At 53.9% G+C, this 15,504-nt stretch overlaps 1 pseudogene; it reads right to left on the reverse strand.

The window, feature by feature from the left end:
* Positions 1-15,504, reverse strand: part of LOC116779970 — a 287,746-nt pseudogene that overhangs the window by 31,801 nt on the left and 240,441 nt on the right.

Genomic DNA, 15,504 nt, shown 5'->3' on the forward strand with positions numbered 1-15,504 from the left:
CTGCCTGCCCAGCCAGAGTTGGTCCAGGAGTCGCTCCTCCTGCAGCTCCAGTCTCTCCCGGGTTGCTTTCTCTCTCATTAGGTGACCTCTTCTCTCCCCTCAATCCAGGGCGTGTTAACAAAAACATAAACAATTCCGCGTACCTGATTTCATCCCATTTTTGCTCTGCACTGAGGAGTGACATTAACTTCAGTACCGTGTCTAGCTCAGAGGAACCGAATTCTGGCCAAGCCACTCCTTTTATCTGCCCAAATACCGGCCATACACTTACAGATAGCTTACACAGTTCCTCTTTCTTTAAAGTTGTTTCAACACCAGTTAAAGTTTTCCAATGCTTCAAAATCATTCTCAGGGGGGATTCCTTAGGGATCTCAACTTTTGAATCAACACAACCCATGCTTGTAAAACAAAAACAAACCACAGTCACACACTGGGTTTCAAACTTGCTACCTTTAGGTTACAAGGTTGTTACGTAACCCCTCAGCTATTTACCGAGTCGCACTGACTCCAGAGCCCCACCGGTTCTTCCACAGTGTCAGAGCACCGGAGGGCGTCCCCTCCAAACCACACAGTCCTAGGTTGACCCGCTCTGACCTGGGTAACTGGCGAACTACCCGTTCACCTCCTGAAAAGCGACTTTCGCGACTACTCTGAGGGCCCAAGTCTTTTAAGAACTTTTCAGGAACCCGTGTTCCCTATCCCGGAACACAAAACTTTCCCGCAGTTGCTAACTAACCAAATAGGTACCGTTTCCTTATTCGTTCTTTTCTTATTTTCTTATCTCACCTCTATGCTCCGTGCTTGCTTTCTGTGGGTTCTGTGGAGCTGGGTTTCTCAGACCAGGGCAGGAATTATCTCAGATAAAAGTCGGTTCGCTGAGGAATTCCTGTACGATGAAAGTTTCCAGTCTGAAGAAGTCCCGGTCCAGGTCTCCCCGTACAGGCCACCAACTGTTGCCGTGGGATTTATGGTGCTGAAAAAAATCTCCAGAGCAGTTAATTAGGGGTGAGATAAGAAAGGGTTTATTTGCCAAGGCAGTAGATGGTATACGACACGTCCGCCGGCCGTGTCTGAGAGGTTACATTTTATAATACCATCCATCCAATCCCAGATGTGTCCACCCTGTGGCCTTTACTCTGGTCCACCCCAGGTCCACCCCCTTAAAATGGGTCTGGGGTGTATTTTGGGACCCCCCATTCATCCCATCTTCACCATCATCAGAGCACAAAGGGTACATAGTTACCTAATTCTTGACCGTATTCTGTGGTTTAGGCCCAGATATGCTGTTCTGTCAACAATCTAGGCCTTGCCTTGACAAAAGACTAAGCATTTCTGCTATATTCAGGGGTAAGAGGGTTAAGGAATGTGTAAACAAGGGTGCTAGAGGGAAAAGGATAAGGGACAAGGGACAAAGGAGGGAGGGTTGCTGCTTTTAGAATCTACTTATAAAACTTATAAGGTTTACCAATATTAGAAAAATGAAAAACCATTAGGGGCTTAAGGCATCAACTTAATCACAGAGTCTGCTTAAGAAAAGACAAAAATATAAGAGAGGGAGAAAACAGCTGCAAACAGGCACCTTTCAGAGAGGGGTGGTTGGTGTAACGAGGAAAAAAGAACAGACAGTTTCCCCCCCTCCCCCGACTGCACCCCCTGAAGCCGTTGCTACCGTCGTGAACTCGCCACTCTAGGAAGAGGAGCGGCACCAGGGAAAAAACATTCGCTGTGAAGAAGGAGAGGGTAACCTACACCTCTTGGGACCATGGCTGTCAGCAGTGTAGGGGAAACAGAGCCCCCCCGCCGCCCACTGAGCTCGGGGCCGCTGGCGTGCACACGCGCAGGCGCACCGCTCCGAGCTGGGGCCGCGCACAGCGCTGTGATTTCGCCGGCCCTCGGCTCTGCGTTTTCCGAGAGCGCTCCGAGCGGGGGCCACGCACGGCACCGCGGCCACCACCACTGCCCTGCTGCCCGGCGCCGCCCCGTAGGCACCTGCCACAGGCGGACAGACCCGGTGCTGACACAGGTTCACTCAGCACGGCGGCGCAAGCACCCAGCAATGTGAACACAGCCACAAACGCGCGGCGCAGCCCCACAGCACAGTTCAGATGAAAAGCAGGAAGTTTCTTAAGGTGGAACTCAGTCACAGTGTTTGTAAAGGTCACCTCTCGGTCCATCAGCAGCACTTTCACGCCACAGTCGTCATCCCTGATCGTCCTGGATATGCACTGCCAAGACACTAGCACTGCGTTCATTTTGGCAGGGTCGCTCGGCTGTCCCTGGCCCCGCTCCGTGACCTCTGGTCCCGCTCCGGCTCCCTTCAGCTCGGCTTGACTCTTTTTTGCACAATTTCTCTGCATGATGGTATCTAGTAGCATTCTAATGTCCTCAGACTGTGCTTTAATGTCTTTTACTGTTCCAGATAACAATCGCCAAGTTGTAAGGAGGGAAGCAGCAACTTTTTCTCCCTTAGAGGCAGCAGTAAAGAGTTTATCACTAAGTTCTTTCCAAGTAAAGATAGTAAAGGCAGTTAACAGTGTCCGTTTCATATCCCTGGTCCTTACACGAAAGCAGCATCTGTCGCAAAGCCAGTTCGTCTAATTTTTCTCCCTTTTTTAAGCAGGATAGACTTCCATATAGATGCAATATTAGATCCCTCTTTTGCTAAGAGTTGTCCCCTTGTTCTCGGTAGCTCACCTGTCCAGGTGTCTTGTGTCTGGCCAGCCTGGTAGCTTCTCCGCCGCTCTCATGTTTCATCGAGCTCCATCCCCGCGGCAACCTCCCTGCTGCCTGTATCGGTTTCTCTGCCGTCCGAAAGTTACGAAGACGCAGCATCGCGTCGGAGTCACCAAATGTCGTTGTTGGGATGGACTACGACATGTAATATTCAGCAAGAAAGTTTATTGGAAGGAAAAAAGGAAGCAGCAGCCACGAGCTGCAATTTACAGCCTCTTAAATACAGCTCTTTTGGTACACATATATCACACATATAGGTCAGCTTAAATACACAAACTACAATTCTTACAGCTAATAGGTGGATTTTAGTTGGACCTTCTCAGTTCTACTTTCTCACAACATTTCTGTGCACCTGTCCCTGTTTTCCTTAGATGTTTATATTTTTCTCAGTCACTCTGTTCAAAACAAGTCCTCGTTCTCATGAGACAGTGTTCCCCGTTCCCACGGGACAGCTCTCTCCTGCTGCTCCTCTGCTCTCTCAGGATGCATCAGTACGTTGTCAGGACCAGGGCCTCCATTCTCAGCCACCCTCCCACTCCACCTCAGGGGCTCGGTCCAGCCAAAACGTCCCACACCTGCATGTGTAGGGCCATTCCCCAGTGTGGATACGCTGGTGCCCAATCAGGGTGGAGCTGTCACAGAAGTTCTTCTCACATACCCTACACGTGTAAGGAGGTTCCCCAGTGTGGATGTGCTGGTGGGTGAAAAGGTTGGTGCTCTTCCTGAAGCTCTTCCCATATTCCAAGCAACTGAAGGGCTTCTCCTTGCTGGGAGGTTGCTCAGGGACCACCAGGTCAGAGCTCCGGATCAAGCTCCGGCCGCCTTCCCGCCACAGGCTGGCTCTTTCCTTCTCAGAGCACCCTGGGCTGGCTTTGGAGCCCCTCCTGCAGGGGGATCTCTGGGTCTTTTCCTCCCCACTGCCTTTCTGTGCCGTGGAGCCCTTCAAAACGGTCTCTCCCACCAGGTTCTCACGGGGGGATTTGTCCTCTGTGCTCTCCGTCCTCAGCTCGGGGTCTGGGACAGGAAGCAAGCACAGGGAGGGGATTTGCCTCCGGCCCAGAGGGAAGGCCAAGGACATCCCCCCAACTCCGGCCTTGGCAGGATGGCAGCGGCAGCAGGTTGTCCTGCAGCTGGGGGCCATGCTTGGCTGCCAGAGCCAGCACAAGACCTACCCAAAGAGGCACTGACTTCCTCCTCACCTGTCTGGGGGGTCCGCAGCATCTTCCTTGCAGCCTCCTCCTCCATCCGTCCAAGCTTTGGGAAGGAGAAATCCTGATGGGGGGGTAAGTGCGTGGGCTTGGGGGTTCCTCCTGCCCAAGTCCATCTCTAGAACTCACCGGGCATCCTGTGTTCTTAAAAACCTCCAAAACACTAAGATGCAGGAAAAAAAACTCTCAGAAATAGCAAGACGAACTCCCTCGCTAACTGCAAAAAATTAAGGTTCAGCCAGTAAAATACTCCCAAATATGAAGATTAGCCCAAAAAAAAGGTGTTTAATTGGGAGGATGAGGGGAGTGAGATGATTTCATGAGCACTTGATTGAGTTGCTATAAATTAATCAAGAGCTGTATTAATGTAGTGTCACCTAAAACTCGCCAGAGCTGTTACTCGAGGTTATCTGACCCTCTGCCACTCCGGGGCTGTTTCTCCAAACCACCAAACCAAGTGTACCAAATGCTCTGGTTGTTTTATCCAACCCAGTGCTCCCCTGCTGCTGCCTCTGCTCCAGGTCCTGCCTTTGCTGCTCCCTTGGCTGTGGCAGCGGCTGCAGGGGGGGGATGGCAGCAGCTTCAGCTCCATGGCAGTTCCTGGGGGGAGTTCAGCCCAGGGGTGATGGGCAGGGACCTGATGGGGATGGACAGGGGCCCAGCAGGGACAGCCAGGGCCTGCAGGGGAAGGCACAGGTACAACCTGGCCCCCCACACTGCCAGGGCTGTCTCTGCTGCTCCTTGCAGGCTCTGTGGCCAGGCAGACTTTGTGTTCCTGGGTGCCCACCATCTCAGTCCTTGGAGTCGCTCAAATCAGCGCCCGCGTCTCTGCAGCAAAGCCCCAGTTCACCTGGCACAAAGGGGATGGAGACAGCACCTTCTTGGAGCTAGGCACCTTCGCCTCTTCCCCACCATGAGGTTCTCCTTCCTCAGCAGTACCTCTGTCTTGCACTTATTCTCAAGGTCACCTCAGGGCCAGCTCTGGGCTTACCTCCGGGCCACTTCTCAGGCTCACCTCAGGGCCTGGGCTCAAGGACAGGAACCTGCAGGGAGGGGACATGATGTGCAAGCTGAGGGATGCCTGCTTGGATTGGGCTGTGGGCTTTCTTCTCCTTCTAGAACCATCCCAGAACTTATCCTGTTTTTCTAACACCACACATTTACAGACTAACCTTGGAGATATATATGTAGAGACATCTCTATCACCCTGTGGATAGAGTCTCAAGCATGTGCTGCCATAGGAATGGGAATCAGAGAATCACAGAATCAGACGGGTTGGAAAAGACCTCCGAGATCATCAAGTCCAACCCTTGATCCAACTCCGCTGTGCTTCCCAGTCCATGGCACTTATGCCACACCCAGTCTCACCTTCAACACCTCCAGGGACGCTGACTCCACCCCCTCCCTGACCAACCCATTCCAATGACTGATTACTCTCTCGGGAAAAAATTGCTTCCTAATATCCAACCAAAACCTCCCCTGGCACAGTTGAAGACCCAGCCCTCTTGTCCTCCTGCTGCTTCCTGGTAGAAGAGCCCCACCCCCACCTGGCTACAACCTCCTGGCAGGGAGTTGCAGAGAGTCAGGAGGTCTCCCCTGAGCCTCCTCTTCTCCAGCCTCAACAACCCCAGCTCCCTCGGCCTCTCCTCACACCACTTGTGCTCCACTCCCTTCCCCAGCCTTGCTGCTCTTCTCTGCACCTGCTCCAGCCCCCTCCATGGCCTTCCTCAACTCAGGGGCCCAGAGCTGGACACAGCACTCCAGGGGTGGCCTCATCAGCACTCAGTCCAGGAACAATCACTTCCCTGCTCCTGCTGCCACACTCTTCCTCAGCTAGGCCACCATCCATTGGCCCTCTTGGCTACCTGGCCACACTCTGCCTTCTGTTCAGCTTCCTGTCAATCCACACTCCCAGCTCCCTTTATGCCTTGGCTGCTCTCCAGCCACTCTGGCCCCAGCCCGGGGGGCTGCCAGGGCTTCTTGTGGACAAAGGGCAGGAGCCGACACTTGGTCTGCTTGAACCTCATCCCGTTGGAATCAGCCCATGGATCCAGCTTGGCCAGGTCCCTCTGCAGAGCCCTCCTGCCTTCCAGCACATCAACACACCCCTCAGCTTGGTGTCACCTGCAAATTTGCTGATGAAATGCCTGGTTCTGCAGGAGCTGCAGATGCTCAGGGGGCAGCAGGAACAAGTCAGGGGTCTGGGGGGGCCTCAGGGGCTTTGCGGTCCGGGAGGGTCTTGGTGGAGCTGGGGAGGGGCTTTGGAGAGTGGGGGTGTAGACCAGGACAGACCAGTATCTCCTCACTGCTCCCTGGATCTCTCCTGGAGCTGGGCCACGCTGTCCTGGGACACCTGAGCCCCCCCCCAGTGCCCTCCCAGTACAGTCCACTGCCATCCTGTCCCAGGGTGTAAGGTGATCCCTCTTTGGGGGGGGGTTGGAAGGGATTTGAGGGTGGGGCTAGGGGAGATTTGGGGGGAGTTGGATGAGGATTTGGGGGGGTTTGGGGGGCTTTGAGTGCATTTCGGGGAGTTCAAATGGGTTTTGGGGGGTCAAAAAGGATCTGTGGGGGGAGGGGATTAAAGAGAAAATGGGTGTTAGGGGAAGTTTGGAGGAGGTTAAAGGGGCCTGTGATGGGAGAGGAGGGGCTGCACCACAAGGAGGTGAGTCCTGAGATCCCCCCTGGCATCCCCAAGGCCCTCTTGGTGTCCCCAGTCCCCACCTTTGACATCCTGAGACTGGTCTGGAGTCTCCAGTGTCCCCAGGGCCTCCCTATGGCCATTATTCCCCCCTTGACACCCCCAATTCCACTGTCCACAAACCCCTCCACACTGTCCCCAAACCCCATCGCTGATGTCCCCAATCCTCCATCTCCCCTCAGGAGCCCCCCTGGACCCTCTGACCAAAAACGCACCCCCCCACACACACTCACAGAAAGGTCAAGGGCATCTGGGGACACACTGGGGACAGTTGGGGGGCATTGCAGGGCACTGGGTGATTACTGGGGGATACTGGGACACACTGGTGGGAACCAGGGGGCACTGGGAACAACTGGGGAGTTACTGGGGGATTACCAGGACACACGGGGGGACACTGGTTGGTTACTGGGCCATACTGGGTGGCAGTGGGAGGTCACTGGGAAACACTGGTTTGTCACTGAGGGGGTTACTGGGCCATACTGAAGGTCACTGGGATATACTGGGGGCACTGGGATCCCCTTATCCAGATGTGGTAGATCTCTCCCCCCAGATTTTTGTGAGCACCCACAGGATCCCTCCCCTGGGGGGTGGAGGACCCCTTGAACTCCACTACTGGGCTTTAGGGGACCCCTGAGCCCCCCTCCCTGTGGGGTCTCTGTCTGCTGAGTTTTGGGGGTCTCTGGGGTTCAGGGGGGGAATTGGGATCCCCTTTCCCTGGGGTCGGTCTGCCGACATAGAGACCCCATAAAATCCCCTCAAAACCCCTGAAATCCTCTCAGAAATCCACCTCTGGACCCATCCAAACCTCTTCAAGGACCCCACAAATCCCCTCAGAGATCTCATCCCCCCCCCCCCCAGGACCCCCTAAACACTCTCAGTGACCTGCAAAACCCACGTGGGACCCCCCAGGCCTTTTTCAGGGACCCCCAAAACCCCCTCAGAGACCCTCAAAACCGTCTGGGACTCCCGAAATCCCACTAGAAACCTCCAAAACTGCTTCAAAGACCCCCCCAAAAGCTTCCCCCCAGGACCTCCCAATTCCCTCGGAGACTCCAAAACTCCCTCAGGGATTCCCAAACACATTCAGGGACCGTCAACCCCACCACCCCCCTTAAGTCCCCTCAGGACACTAAACCCCTTCAGAAACCCCCCAAAACCTCCTCAGGGACCCCCCAGGGACCCCAAAACCACAGAACAGCAAAAGACCTTTCTGTAAAGGAAGAGAGCAGAAAATCTGAGAAGGAGGAGACCAAAGAAAAAGTGAAGCAAAGCAATAAAATCATCCTGGCCCTTACAAGTTTTCCTTCACCTTTTTCTTACTTTTCTTTTTTCTAGGGTGGTTTTGATGTTTTTTTTTTCCGAGGGACTTTCTCGGGAATCGAATCGAACATCCGGGTTATTGGGAGGCCTCCCGGGCCCAGCGGCCCTCAAGACGGTTCCAAGGCCCTGCGCTCTGACCCTCGGGAACCCCCGAATCCCTCGGCTAAACCCTCCCGAGCCCTCCAGCCTTTCCACCCACAGCCGCGCTCCCCGCAGCCCCCGAGGGGATCCCCAGAGCCCCGCTCTCGCCGCATCCCCCGCCAGCACTCACAGGCACCCCAGCCATCACCGATTCCCGGCAGCCAACACGACGCTCTGTCCGCGCCCCGCCTTTAGAGAACACCGCCGCAGCCAATCAGTGCGCGGCCACGCCACCGCACGCCCGCCACTGCGCCTGCGCGCCGCGCGGGGCACCACGGGAATTGTAGTCCTTGGCGGATCATAACGGCCCTTTGCACGTGAGCGGAGGGAGGATAACACTTTTTTGGTTTTTTTTTTTGTTGTTTTTCTGTCTTTTTTTTCCCCTCTCTTTTCTCTTTCTTTTTTGTTTTCCTTTTTTTCTTTCTGCTTCCTTTTTCCCCCCCTTTTCTTTCTCTTTTTCTTTCTTTCTCTTTTTTCTTTCTTTTTAATTATTTGTCTCATTTTTTCCTGTTTTTTCTGTCTTTTTTTTTCTCTTTTTTCCTTTTCCCTCCCTTTTTTTCTTCGTATTGACTTTTTCTCTCTTTTTTTTCCTCTTTTTTACATTGTTTTCTATCAGTTGTATTTTCAAGGAAGATTTAAACACATATCAAAACAATCTCAAGGTACAAATCCTAAGACAACAGATAATCTGGCATTGTTCCAGGTTCATAAGGATTCCCAAGATCACAAACACTGAGACATGAAGGGTGCTCACACAAAAAACAACTTTCCCTGCTTTTTTTCCACAGGTAAAGCAAGTGTGGAAGGGGTACTTGGCCCCAGGCAAGATGCTTTTACAGCCACTTTAAGCAGCCCAAAGTAGATCTGGCTGGAAAAGGGGATTATGCCCATGCTTTCAAGGAGGATTTGCATAGTACACTGAGGGGAAACAGGGCATTTATTCATCTACTGAAGGGATGAGAAGAGAGGGGAGCAGGTGCTGTGGCCCCAGAGCTTCTCTCTGCTTTGGGGACAGTTCTGTGTTTTCCTCTGTACATTGAATTCCCAAGAAAGAAGGAAAAAGCTACAGGAACTCCAGTCTGGAGTGGTCAAGACATGTGGAAGCAGGTGAATTTTTCTTTCTAGCTAGGATTGATAGTGCAATTTCACACTCATTTGGAGAGCATTGACTAAGACATCCCACACACACCCGCACACACCCAAACACACCCACACCCACTCAGACACAGCCAAACACACCCACACACACTCACACCCAAACAAGCAGCTCATCCTGCACTTCAGCAGGATGGCCCTGACCAAGCCGAGAGACTGAAATCACCTCGAAACACACCCCAGGGACCCCAAAACACACTCAAAACACACCCAGATCACCCCAAAACACACCTGGGGGGCCCCCAAAACACACCAAAACACACCCAAACACACCAGCTCATCCTGCACTTCAGCAGGATGGCCCTGACCGAGCAGAGGGACCCAAAATGCGCCCAGATCACCCCAAAACACACCCCGGGAACCCCAAAATACACCCCGGGGAGCCCAAATCATTGGGGGACCCGAAACCCCAAAACACACCAGAGGGACCTCAAAATACATCAGGCAGGACCCTGAAGCCCCAAATCTCACAAGGGGGACCCCAAACCCCCAAATCCCACAAAATAGCACTGGGGGGGTGGGGACACCCAAAACCTGGGTGGGGACCCCAGAATCCCCCTGAGGTGGGTGTTGGAGGTAACCCCCACCCGTGGGGCTCCTCCTGGGGGGCTGGGGGGGTCCCTGCCCCCCCAACCTGTGCCCCCCCCCAAATCCCACAGTCAGCTGGAGCAGAATCACCTGTACATGGCCTACGCTGGCATCATGGCCAAGGTGGGACCCCCAAAAATGGGGTCGAGGGGTTTGAGGGGGGTCTTGGGGGTTGGGGGATCCCCAGGAATTCAGGCGGGGTGATATTGGGAGGGGGGGGGAGGGTCCCCAGAATTTAGAGGGGTGACCTGGAGATTGGGGAGGGGTTTCCCAGGGGTTTTGGGGGTCCCTGGAGGTGGAGGGTCCCCAGAGATATTTGGTGGAGGATCCAGAGACTGGAGGGTTCCCCAGAAGTTGGGGGGGTCAGGGATTGGGGGAGGTCCCCAAGGGTGGGGCCCTCAAAGATGAGGGGACTGAGTGTGAGGGGCAGGAACTTCGGGGGTCCCCAGGGATTGGGGGGGTCCCTAGGGATTGGGGGGCATCCCCAAGGGTGGGGCCCTCAAAGATGAGGGGACTGAGTGTGAGGGGCAGGAACTCAGGGGGTCCCCAGGGACTGGGGGGTTTCCCTGGTTATTTTGGGCATCCCCAGGGATTTTGGGCCCCCCCCCAAAAGGCTGGTTGGGGGGAGGCTAATTTGAGGAGCCCCCCCCGTCAGAGACTGAAATGGTTAATGATTTATGCATTCCAGGAGTTTGCAGGCTTTGACTTTTGCCCTAAAAAGGCAAGAAGATACCTCAGATGGGCAGTAGCCCTAAAAAGGCAAGAAGATACCTCAGGTGGGCAGTTGGGCCCACCCCTCCCTCCAGTGCTAAGCCCTAAAAAGGCAAACAACTCCTCATCCCAGGGAGGTGCAAAAGCATGCTGAGGGTATATAAACTGACTGGTGACTTTGGGATTTGGGAGTTCTCCTTCTCCCTCACCGCCTGCGAATCATGACCATCGCTCTCAAACATCGCTGGATCCCGTGGGCGACCATCACTCTCAAGCATCGCTGGATCCAGTGGGCAGTGACTATATCCATTTCTTTTGCACTCTCAGCTTCTCTTTTCCCTTACTCTCATCCTGTTTTTTCTCTCCCCTAAGCAGTTTCTCCCCCCCCCCAAGGTTATCTCTATGTTGCATTGTTGTATGACAACACCCAAAATGCTAGCATACCTGTTGATACAAAATTGTTAAAATAAACTTTGTTTTCAGACACCGATTATTTAGTGTCGTTTCACTTTAATCCACCCCAAGGGAATTATTGATAAAAACCTGAGTTACCCCCCCCCCCTTTTTCCTGGGGCAGGTCGTAACACCCCCTTAAATTCCCCCCCCCCCAAGCTGCCACATGGGGGAAGGGGAGGAGGAAGAGGAGAAGGAAGAGGAAGAGGCCGAGGACTCGTTCGAGGTGGGGGGGACTCCAAAACTCCCCATGAACCCCCTGACCCTTGTGACCCCCCTGACCCCCCCTGACTGACCTGTGCCTCCCAGGAGATGGAGAAGAAGAAGCTGCTGAACCTCCCCCTGTGACCCCCCTGCGACCCCCCTGTGACCCCCCTGGTCCCCAACCCCTGACACCCTCTGACCCCTCCGACCCCTCCTGACCCCTGTGACCCCCCCGTGTCCCCCCAGGAGAAGCAGATGGAGAAGCAGAACCTGCTGAACCTCCCTCTGTGACCCCCCTGTGACCCCTCAACCCCCAATCCTTGACACTCCCTTACCCTCCCGACCCCTCCTGACCCCTGTGACTCCCCCGTGCGCCCCCAGGAGAAGGAGATGGAGAAGCAGAAGCTGCTGTCCCAGCAGGCCCGGCTGAACATGTGGGGGGCGGCCGAGATGTTGCTGCAGATGATCAGTGCCTGCAAGGGTGAGACCCCCGGGGAGAGATCCCTGAGAAACCCCCAGGAGAGACTGCCCTGTGTGAGAGAGACCCCTGGGAGAGATCCCTGTGTGAGAGAGACTCCCGGGAGAGACCCCTGAAAGACCCCTGTGTGAGACCCCCCTGTGTGAGAGAGACCCCCGGGAGACCCCTGAGAGACCCCTGGGACACCTCTGGGAGAGACCCCTGTGTGAGACCCCCGGGAGACCCCCAAGAGATCCCTGGGAGACCCCTGAGAGTTCCCCTGGCACAAGGCCCCTCGTGTGACACACGTGACCCTCGTGTGACACATGCGTGTTGTCCCCAGGTGAGCAGGGGGTCCGTGGGGTTGCTGTGACACACACGTCACACACATGACACACGTGTGTCCCCAGGTGAGTGGGGGGCCACGGGGGGCTGTAACACACACATGACACACGTCACACACATGACACACGTGTGTGTGTGTCCCCAGGTGAGCGGGGGGTGTGACACACACACACAGGGATGTTCCAGGGGTAACTCAATCTGGGCTGTGGGCAGGTCCCTGCAGGGCCAGCAGCTTCCTCTGCACATTTGAGGTGATAAAGCTGCTCTAACCCTGCACTCCAACTACTCCACAGCAATTTATGACCTCTGAGGACAGTTCCCCACTGTTTCCACCCCAGCAGAGACCTGAACACATCCTGTGGGCACTGTGTGACCACCCCTGGCATTAACACCCTGCAGGAATGAAGACACTGACTGTAAATACACTTGTCTACCTGTAAACCTCCACTTTCTTTGCTACTATACAGCAATAACATTTTCTATTCATATTGCAGCTACAGACTTAATAAATAGAATTGCACATATTGTGCTTTAGAAATTAAAATGCATTACAAAGTCAGGCAATGCTAAACAATGAAAGACTTGAACCCTCTCCCTCCCCAAACCAGCCCCTCTTTCTGGTTTCAGAACCAGCCCACTTCCTCACTCTTTTCACAAACGGAGAAACTCTCCACCTCTGAAACAAAAATTCCCTCCCCAAAAGTGATCAGAAAGAGTCTAGTTAGGCACTACTGCAAATGGAAGTTGTCTAATAAGCATTACTTCTAACTCAAGAAGGGGAGGACGTGAAGAAAGTCACAACAAATGTTTGGATTCCTTCCTCTTTGATGTCTTCTCTTCCCTATCTGACACTCTGAGACATGCAGGGGGGTCAGCATCTCTTCAAAGATGGCTCCTTTCACATCAGAGCCCCTCAAATTGGCTTCCTGGAGGTCACAACCTGATAGGTCACAGTTCAGAAGGGGAAAAGAAAAAGAAGTGTCAATGGAATGCACCCAGAACTCTGTTCAAAGCTTTACTTGAAGTACATTTGCCTGAACTCCACTGTAATCTGAAGCTGGAGAGGTCAGCCAAAAGCCAGCAATCCCCCAAGTTACTAGCTGACTATGGGATAGAAAGGAATAGGATGGAAAATGAATCCTAACTCACTTCCAAATCAGTTCCTGCCAGCGTTGCTCCCCTGAGGTTATAGTTCTTTAGTTTGGCGTTTCTCAGCGTTGCAACTCGGAGGTTAACTCCTGTCATCTGACTGCCTTCCATGTCCACTCCTTTCAGGTTGGCACCTGGAACACACACAGAAAGGAGTTCTGTGAGGAAAAACAGTCAGAAACACAGCAGGTCCACACTGGTGCTGCCTCAGAGCTGTGTGAATTGGAGGACAAGGGGGTTTCGGGCTGAGATGGTCACAGACAGTGCAGCCCTTGTGGGCCCTTCTCAGGGTTGTATAAACCACAGCTGGACCTTTTCTGGGCCATAGAAATGTACAAACACAGGTTTCAGCTGGCACAGATTCACAAGGCAAAAGCTTCTTACCTTCTGGATTAGCTTTAAGGCCTGATGGGTCCTCAGAGTTGCAGCCTTTCAGGGATGCTCCCTCTGCGTTGGAGCACAGCATCTTCACCCCTGGCAGGTTGGCACGCTGGCACAGACAGGAGTCAGTGAGAGCCGGAAGAACAACACCAAAGACAATCAAGAAGACAGTTTTAATTTCTGCTTTGGGAGTCAATCCCATTAAATCATTATTGTGAGGAAGTGTAAAAGCTTTGGGAACTAGAACAACTGTAGATCCTCCCTTTGGATTCCCATTAACTCAATGCAGGTGCAGAGTGACTCCACTTGTTCCCACACTCTCCCACCCCTTCCACATCACCGCCCACTCCCCAGCCCCCTCATGCTCAATTTGTGGCTCCCACCCTCCCCTTTCCCCACTCTTCTGACCTCTCCCACCCATTTCCCATCATCTCCCAAACCTCAGATCCCTCCCCCTCCACTTCTGGGGAGTCCCACTCCCCTCCCACTCAATCTGGGGTCCCACCACCCCTTTATCCCCTCTGACCCCCCTTTTCCCACCGACCTCCCCTTTCCCACTCCCTGCTCACCCGAGAGCTCCTTGCCCACAGCCAGGGGGGCTCCCAGCACCACCAGTGCCCAGAGAAGTCCCCCCAGAAAAGGGGGTGGGTGGGGTCCTTGGTGGACTCTGAATGGGTTTAGGGGGTGCTTGGGGGGCTGTGGGGATCCCAGTATGATCCCAATATGATTGCAGTTCCCCCTGCATGGTCCCAGTTGCTCCCAGTTGCCTCCAGCATAGACCCTGTCAATCCAAGTATGATCCCAGTCTTCCCCCAGCATGGTCTCAGTCAATCCCAGTTGCCCCATTGCAGATCCTGTCACTTCCCGTTGCCCCCTTTATGGTCCAAGTTGCTCGCAGTATGATCCCAGGATGACTCCAGTCACCCCCAGTATGATCCCAGCACGGGCTCACCTGTTCCCAGTATGATCTCACTTCCCCAGCGTGGTTCCAGTTGCTCCCCTTCACCCCTACTATGACTCCAGTAGCTTCCAGTATGATCCCTGTCACTCCCAGTCTCTCCCAGTATATCCCAGTCGACCTCAGCCTGCTCCCAGTATGCTCCCAGTCACTCCCAGAATGGTCCCAGTCAGTCCCAATATGATCCTAGTCACTCCTGGTCTCTCCTAGTATATCCCAGTTGCCCACAGTGTGGTCCCACTCATTCCCGATTGCTCCCAGTAGCTTCCAGCATGATCCCAGTTGCTCACAGCCACTCCCAGTCACCCACAATGGGGTCCTAGTCGCTCCCAGTATGATCCCAGTCACCTCCAGCATGATCCCACTTACTCCCAGTATATCCCAGTTCACAGAATCACAGAATTAATTAGGTTGGAAAAGACCTCTGAGATCAAGTCCAACCTATGACGCAACACCACCATGTCAACTAGACCAAGGCACCAAGTGCCACATCCAGTTGTTTCTTAAACACCTCCAAGGACAGTGACTCGATCACCTCCCTGGGCAGTCCATTCCCACATCTAATCATGCTTTCAGTGAAGCAAGTCTTCCTAATGTCCACCCTAAATCTCCCCTGGTGCAGCTTAAGACTGTTTCCTGTTGTCCTGTCACTAGTTACCTGGGAGAAGAGGCCGACCCCCACTGGCTACAACCTCCTTTAAGGTGGTTGTAGAGAGTGACAAGGTCTCCCCTGAGCCTCCTTTTCTGCAGCTTAACCCCCCCCCCGGCTCTCTCAGCCGCTCCTCATAGGACATGCACTACAGATCCTTCATCACCTCTGTTGCCCTTCTCTGGACCTGCTCCAGCACCTCAATGTCCTTCCTAAACTGAGGGGTCCAGAACTGGATGCAGAACTTGACGTGTGGCCTCACCAGTGCTGAGTACAGGGGGACAGTCATTGTTGTGGGAACGCTTTTGTTCCACGTTTTCATGGCGTTTGTAACAGATCAGATCAACTGACCTT

Source organism: Chiroxiphia lanceolata, chromosome W, assembly GCF_009829145.1.
Source record: "Chiroxiphia lanceolata isolate bChiLan1 chromosome W, bChiLan1.pri, whole genome shotgun sequence".
In the NCBI taxonomy this organism is placed as follows: Eukaryota; Metazoa; Chordata; class Aves; order Passeriformes; family Pipridae; genus Chiroxiphia; species Chiroxiphia lanceolata.